General features: G+C 38.6%; 1 pseudogene; it reads right to left on the bottom strand.

Annotated features, from left to right (window-relative positions):
• Positions 1 to 5559: 5559 nt before the first annotated feature.
• LOC118238222 lies at positions 5560 to 5713 on the bottom strand (annotated as a pseudogene).
• Positions 5714 to 8278: the final 2565 nt, after the last annotated feature.

Below are 8278 nucleotides of genomic sequence, written 5' to 3' on the forward strand. Positions count from 1 at the left end.
CTATTCTTCCTTTGAGGGAGATGTATAGTGTTACCAGGTTCTGCTTACTATGAACAAATCTGCTTTGAATATAGTTGAGCAAGTGTCCTTGTGGTATGGGTATATGCTCAAGAGTGGTATCACTGGATCTTGAGGTAGACACATTCCTTGTTTTCATAGAAACCACCTTATTGATTTCCAAAGTGGCTGTACAAGTTTGCATTCCTACCAGCAATGGAGGAGTGTTTCGCTTACTCCTTACTGGCATGAGCTGTCACTTGTGTTTTTGATCTTAGCCATTCTGACAGGTGTAAGATGGACTTAGGGTCATTTTAATTTGAATTTCTCTGATAGATTAGGAGGCTGAATATTTCTCTCTTATTTCTTAATTTAAAAAAATATTTATTCTTCCCTCACACATTACATCACAATCACAGTTTCCCCTCCCTCCACCACCCTAAGTGACCCCTATGTACGTCCCTTCTCACCCAGATCCACTGTTCCTCCATTTCCTTTCACTGAAAAGCAGGCTACCCATGGATATCAACTGAACATGTCATAGCAAGATATAATAAGATTGGGCATAAATCCACATATCAAGGCTGAATGTGGTAACCCAATAGGATAAAAAAGGTCCCAAGATTAGGCAATATAGTCAAAGACACCTCCCATTCCCACCATTAGGAGTCCCAGAAGAATATTTCTTTGTATGTTTGGCCATTTGAGATTATCCTGTTGAGAATTCTCTGTTTAGATGTGTACCCCATTTTTAAATTGGATTATTTGGACTTTTGATGTCTAGTTTCTTGCGTTATTATGTATTTTGGAAATCAGCCCTATGTCAGGTGTGGGGCTGGTGAAGATCTTATCCCAAACCAGGATGATCCCAGCTAAGACTCCTAACAATACCAGATATGTAGCCTGAATTAGACATCTTCTGTGACCAAGCAATACTTCCAGTGGAAGTATTAGTGCACTACCTATATAACCTTCAACCTACAATCTGACTTGCCTACAGCATATATTGATGGATGCAGAGATTGTGGGAGTGGTTGTCCAAAGATGAATCCAGCCTGAGACCATGCCACAAGAGTAAGCTTGCCCCTGACATTACCTGGATCATGACAACCCAGAGACCTAGGATAGAACCAAACATAATTGGAGGAAAAATATCAATGTAATGATGCCTAATGATATTCGGCTATACTCATAGATGGTGCCTATGCCAGTTGTCATCAGAGAGGCTGCATCCACTAACTGATGGAAACAAATACAGAGATCCACAGATAAACATCAGGGATAGCTCAGGAAATCCTGCCACAGAAAAAAAGGGAAAAGGGTTGTAGGAACCAGAGGGATCCAGGACATTAGAATGAAACCCACAGAATCAACTAACTTGGGCTCATAGGAACTCACTGAGTCTGAAACAACTACCAGGTATCTTTCAGGGAACTGACCTTCTACATAAATTTGCCAGTTGTCTAGCTTGAACTTCTTTCAGGACTCCTAACATTTGGAGCAGACACTGTTCTTAGTGCTTTGGCTGGCTTTTGGGAACCTATTCCTCATACTGGTTGTGTTGTCTAGCCTTAACACAAGAGGAAGATTTTAGTCTTACCATAATTTGATATGCCATGCTTTGTTGATATCTTTGGGAGCCCTGACCTTTTTAAACAGAAACTGAGGAGGGGTGGATTGGAGTGTTGGCAAAAGGGAGGTGGAGGGAGGGAATGGGGGGACATGAGGGGATATAAAATAAAGAAATAAATTTAATGAAAATGAATAAAACTAAAATAAAACCTGCAGCCTTATAGTTATTGTCATTGAAATCTAAAGACTTGTGATTGTAGGGGTTGAAGTAAGTACAAGGATTACTGCTCTTAACTTGTGGCTCTTGGCCTTGGACTCTAGGAGCTAAAGTTATACCTTGAAGCTTCAAGCTTCTGATGCCTCTGCTCTTAATCCTGGGTAGCTTAACCCTCTGGAACTGTGCCAGCAGCCATGTGCTCCCTTCCCCTACCTTTTTGGCATGACTCTTTACCATCTCTTCCCATCATCCGTCTTGACTATTTATAAGCCTATTAAGTTTGGTCCCCTCACCATTTTGACACCCATAGTGATTTTATTCTGTGCTCTTGCTTCATCTGTAGAACTCATCAGTAGCCCACTATTCTAATGAACCAATGGCTTACAGACTCAGGGGAGTTAGAACTTTATGATATAAACAATATAACAAAAAACAAATAATCAAATACTGGATCATAACAAGGAATATGGTGCAAATGAATATAAAATCAACCATAGAGATAAAAAGCCCACCAAGGTTACTTCCCCTTGACTGAAGAATGGATAGTGAAAATGTGGTACATCTACACAATGGAGTACTACTCAGGGGAAAAAATGGAATCTTGAAATGCACAAGCAAATGGATGAAACTATAAGAAACCATTATGAGAGAGGTAACCCAGTCACAAAAAGACAAAGATGGTATGTACTCACTCATATATGGATTTTAGCCATAGAGCAAAGGATTGTCAGCCTACAATCCAGAACCTGAGAAACTAGGAAGCAAGGAGCACTCTAAGAGATATATACATGATCCCTGGGAAGGGGGAAGGAACAACATATCCTGAGCAAATTGGGAGCATGGGGGGCAGTGAGTCAGGAAAATGAAAAGGGGAGAAGATGAGGGGTGAGGAGGACATGAGGGAGCAGGAAGGTAGAGTTGGGGTAAGAATAAGGGAGAGCTAGGTAAGAGATACCAAAATAAAGACAGGCATTATAGAGAAATAAGTCACTAGGGAAATATCTGGAGATCTACAAAGATGACACCAACTTAGAATCTAAGCAAAAGAGGAGAGGCTACCTTAAATGCCCTCCCCTGATAATGAGATTGATGACTAACTTATATACCATCCTATAGCCTTCATCCAGCAGCTGGTGGAAGTAGAAGCAGAAATCTGGAGCTAAACAGTGAACTGAACTGGAATCCAGTTGCAGAGGACAGATGAGCCTAGCGGTCCAGACTAGGCTGGTGAAGCCCACAGAAACAACTGACCTGAACAAGGGAGAGCTCTTGGTGCCCAGACTGATAGCTGGGAAACCAGCATGGAACTTATCCAGAACCCCTGAACATGGGTGTCAGTGAGGAGACCTTGGAAATGGAGCAGTAGGTTTCCTTAGCATATTAATGGACTTTGGGAGTCCATCCCACATAGAGGGATACTCCCTGAGCCCAGACACATGGGGGTGGGCCTAGGCTCTATCTCAAAGGATTGACAGACTCTGAAGACTCCCTGTGGAAGGCCTCACCCTCTCTGGGGAGCAGAAAGGGTATAGGATAGGTAGGGTGTTAGTTGGGGGCACAGGGGAAGAAGGGATGGAAAGGGAAGTGGGATTGACATGTAAAACAATCTTGTTTCTAATTCAAATAAAAAATGGAGAAAAAAGTCCATCAAAAGAGATGGTCATAAGTGAGAATGTCTTTGAAAGTCTATATATGCTACACTCAAAATTTCTAGGTAGCCGGGCAGCATTCGGGAGCCAGAGGCAGGCAGATCACTGTGAGTGTGAGGCCAGCCTCATCTACAGAGGTATTTCCAGGAAAGATTTCTAGGTAAATAAAAAATAGACAAGTTCAGTAGAAGCTAGAAAGTTCAAAACTTGAAAAATTTAACCAAAGAACTCATTCATAAAAGTGTTAAGACTTCCCAAATTCTCTTATTTTATTTTACTAATGTGATTCAAACAACTTGAATGAATTAAAGGTACAGCAACTGGGAATTTTCTATATTAGGTATCTCCATGTTGCAAAGCTCTAGCAGGTTAACTACAAAACACAAATCTGTTTTGAAGCAGTGCTTAGGAACAAAGCAAATATCTCAATTACTATTTGAAATAAAAAAAATCCAAGTGTGTGTAATAAAAAGTAAATCTATTATAGATATATAGGATTTATTCAAGAAATGCTGAAGTGGTGCAGAGTTATGAAGTTTGTTTATATATCACATTATAATTGAGATAATAAAATCATATAATGAGGGTTGAGAATACAGATCTGCGGCTGAAGCACTTGTTCTCTAGGCTTGAAATTCAGAGTTCAGATTCCAGAATTCATTAAAAGCCAGGTAGGTGTGATGGCCTCTCTGTAATTTCAGCCTTTGAAGGCAGAGAAGGGGAAGCCCCCAAGCAACCTGGCTTGCAATACTGGCATACCAGATAGCTATAGGTTTCATTAAAGACATGTTTCAATACAGGAGAAGAGGACTGAGGAATCTCAACCCTGGGCTTCCCCATGCCTGAAAACACAAGTGAATGTGCGTCCTCACACATGAATTCCCATAAACATGCAAAAAAGCATGCACACTGCCACACAAGCATGACACATGCATGCAAACCAAAGAGAAAGTACTTCCCTCCACATGCATGCCCATACTCATGCAAACAGAAGTGCATGTGCATCCTAACACATGCTTGGCAACATACATACCTACCATACATATGTGACAATGGAAAAGAAAATATTATATGATCAAATTACTAGAAAGCACAAACATCTTGACAAAATTTTAGCCCATTTTTAAATGGAATTATTTATAACAAGGAGCCCATATAGAAATGGGCATGTTTTCAAATGATAAATTTAAATCATTTCTCAAAAGTCTTACATCTGATATTATTATAATTACTTGGTATTTGGTGATAATTTCAAGCAATGGATGCATTTATTTTATTTTGCTTCTATTGAGCATGTGTTTGAAAGTATTAGCGTGAAAGATTAGGGAACATAAACCTGGAAGATACATGCAAGTTTAACGGAAGGAGGGGAGGTGGCTTTAATTTTAAGGGATAAATGTGACCTGTGCTCATTTATCTATTTTTTCTTTCACAAAGAAAAAGTTTGTCTTCCTAACATATGCATGCCAAGGCTCAGAAAACACCAGAGAGACACAGGATAGGAGTTCCACACATTTAGGAAAAACACACTTTAAGGCAGCCAAGGTCCTCTACCTTTCACTCTGTCTACCATACACTATTACATGAATTTCTTGGTTAGTGTGTTGGCTAGTTTTATGTCAACTTAACATTCAAACTACAGGTATTTTAAAGGAAGGAACCTCAATTAAGAAAATGTCTTCATAAGGATTGGCTGTAGGGCATTTTCTTAACTAGTGATTGATGGGGGAAGACCCAGCTCATTGTGGGTGTTGCAATCCTTGGGCTTGTGGTATGGGGTTCTATAAGAAATCAGACTGAGCAATCTAGGAGGAGCAAGCCAGTAACCAGCATCCCTCCGTGACTTCTATGTCAGCTCCTGCTTTTAGGATCCTACTCTATTTGAATTCCCATTCAGACTTCCTTCAGTGATGAACAGCAATGTGGAAGTGTAAGGAGAATAAACCTTTTCCTCTTTTTTCCAGTTTGAAAGACTCGATATGTTTTATTACTGTATATTTTTATCCCAACTTAAACATGACCAAGTCTCCAGGTTAAAAATGTGGAACTCCATTTGGTAGCATAGATTGTATCGACCATGATTCAGTACAAGCTCTCAAGTCTTGCCATTGATTGTGTGAATCCTTACAGGCCCAGCTTGGTTCTCCAGTGTCTTCTCTTGGAGTTTTCCTTGATTTTGTTACCAGTTTTCATCTAAATCCACTGAGGAATAGGAAATTTTTTTCTTTTGTTTCTTGGCCAGGAATCACTTGATTCTGAAAGTCTTGTGAGAAGACATGGTTAGAAGCCAACTCAGATATATGATGTACAATGGTGGAGGAAAGGTGAAGAGCAAACTTTTTCCTCTTTTTTTTTTTTTTTTTCCGAGACAGGGTTTCTCTGTGTAGCTTTGGAGCCTATCCTGGCATTCACACTGGAGACCAGGCTGGCCTCGAACTCACAGAGCTCCACCTGCCTCTGCCTCCTGAGTGCTGGGATTAAAGGCATGTGCCACCAACGCCCGGCCAAACATTTTCCTCTTAAACTTGCTTTTTGTTCATGGTGTTTTGCTTCAGCATTAGAAACCCTAGGTAAGACAGCTTCATATTACATACTTTGAGGCTACGGTACAATTAATATCATTGCATATTTCTGAATTATCAAGTTAATCATGGACACTGAGATATGAATCAGAAGACTACCTAATGGATTTATCCTGCAGCATTTTATTCTAATGGCCCATGCATCTCATCATCCTAATTCTCCCTGCCTGGTGACAACAGTGTCATCCTCTAACCCTTGTCATTATTTATATAGAGATCATAACAAAGAAAAATATGGGGCAAATGAAAACATCCCAGGGAACCATTTGGGGTCATTTCCATAAGAAGCAGAACAACAGTCCACCATGTGTCTTTCCTCTGTGCGTCCTCTGTTTTATCATCTGTGAAATTATCCACATTCTCATACTGACACTGTTTATGTGGGCTGAATGAAAACAGCACTGACATTATGAAATGGATGAGTATTATTTCTACAGAAATGAATTATTTCTGAAAAATGGGAATGTAACCACTTATGGAGTGGAACACAGCAGCTGCTGAATAGAGCACTTGTATAACCATGGTACACTGGGGAAGAGAGCACAGATTCGGCTGTGTGATTTTGGTTTTGAAAATGAAATTACAGAGAGAATTTAGCTTGGTGGCTGTGTACAATTATCCTAATAGGATCTGGCCTGGGAATAGGTTTAATGCCTTCATCTCTTTCAGGGGCTTGTTTATAATTTGATATAAAAAAGGGGAGCTGATTTACACATTACTGAATGGAACATGCATTAATAGTTTTTGCAATATTTCCTAATTACTAAATCTTCATCTTTATTCTTGAAACACATAATTTGATTTTGGTTTTTATTTTCTACAGATAGAGTCTAAGCAATTTATACTCCTGGAGCAAGACCAATCTGATTTTCTAATTGCACAAATGCACAAGGAGTTAGTAAGCTATGATGAGCCTGAGAATAACCATGAAAGTGTAATTTAAGTGAGAGATTTTATTCTTTTAATCCTTTTCCTCAATTAAGATAGGTGTGTGTAGTAGAAGGTAAATCTGCCTTCATTACATACCCTCATCATGACAAAATACTAAATAAATCAAAGAATATTCAGTTTGATGCTGCATAAATTCTACAGAGACAAACTGTTAAAACAGGCTTGATTGATTTGAACTTTGTACATCTATAGGTCATAAATCTTCAAAAACTATTATGTATAGAAAGTTGTTAACCTTGTTAAATAATTGAAGTTTCCAACTGATCACCTTCTCACTTAACTAAAAATAGATCATTTTCTAATAAAGTTTAATTATGTGTACATTTCAAGAATATATTTTATATAACATTAAATTTATTCATGATTCCTTGGCAGAAAAGCCAAAATGAATATAGTTTGGTAGAATGGTCATCTTATGAGAATTATTCAAATGGTAGATATTAGACCAACTTTGGGGAAAACTGTGAGTATATGTGCCAAAATGAAGCCAACAGAAGATAATAAGGTACTCAACTCCAGTGGATACAACACAATTCCTTCATAGAAAAGTCAGGGAACACAGTGGAAGAAGAAAAAATACTGTAAGAACTAGATGACCAGGTCATTTGCTTTAAGACAGTGCAGTCTCTAAGACAGGGAAGCTGGACTTCACTATATAATTGCCTAAAGACCTGGACAATGAGAATACAAGTTGACATTTCAATTCAGACGGAGGAGCTTCACAAAGCTCCACAATTAGAGGAATAACTGCAGGCAATTAATGGCTGCTGAGAGGTGAGGGGAGGCAGGGAGCTAGAGAAGGAGGGGGGCAGAGAGGTAAGAAAGGATGTAGAGGGTGGGGAATTAGTTTTCTCCAGATATAGGCCCTGGGTAGGTTATCCAACACCAACTGGCTATCCCAAAAATCATTTACCTACAAGAAACACTAAATTGACTGAACAGGATATATATATATGTGTGTGTGTGTGTGTGTGTGTGTGTGTGTGTGTGTGTGTGTGTATTTATGACATATCCATATATACATAATTTATACAATATACATATGTACATAAATGAGTATAGATCCTTTGTGTATCTATATACAATTATAGAAAAATAATAATTATAGAAGAAACAATAATATTCATAGAATAAAAATGATAAATTTAATTGTAGTTGGGGACATAGAAGTTAGAAGAAGAAAAATGAGGAATACATAGTATGTGAATAGAATATGCTCATAAAAATCTCTCAAAATTTTTAAATTAAAATATATCAATTGTAAACTTTATATACTCTAGTTAGTTACTTTAAAGTTGGGCAGCATGATG

Source organism: Cricetulus griseus, chromosome 2 (assembly GCF_003668045.3).
Source record: "Cricetulus griseus strain 17A/GY chromosome 2, alternate assembly CriGri-PICRH-1.0, whole genome shotgun sequence".
NCBI lineage: Eukaryota > Metazoa > Chordata > Mammalia > Rodentia > Cricetidae > Cricetulus > Cricetulus griseus.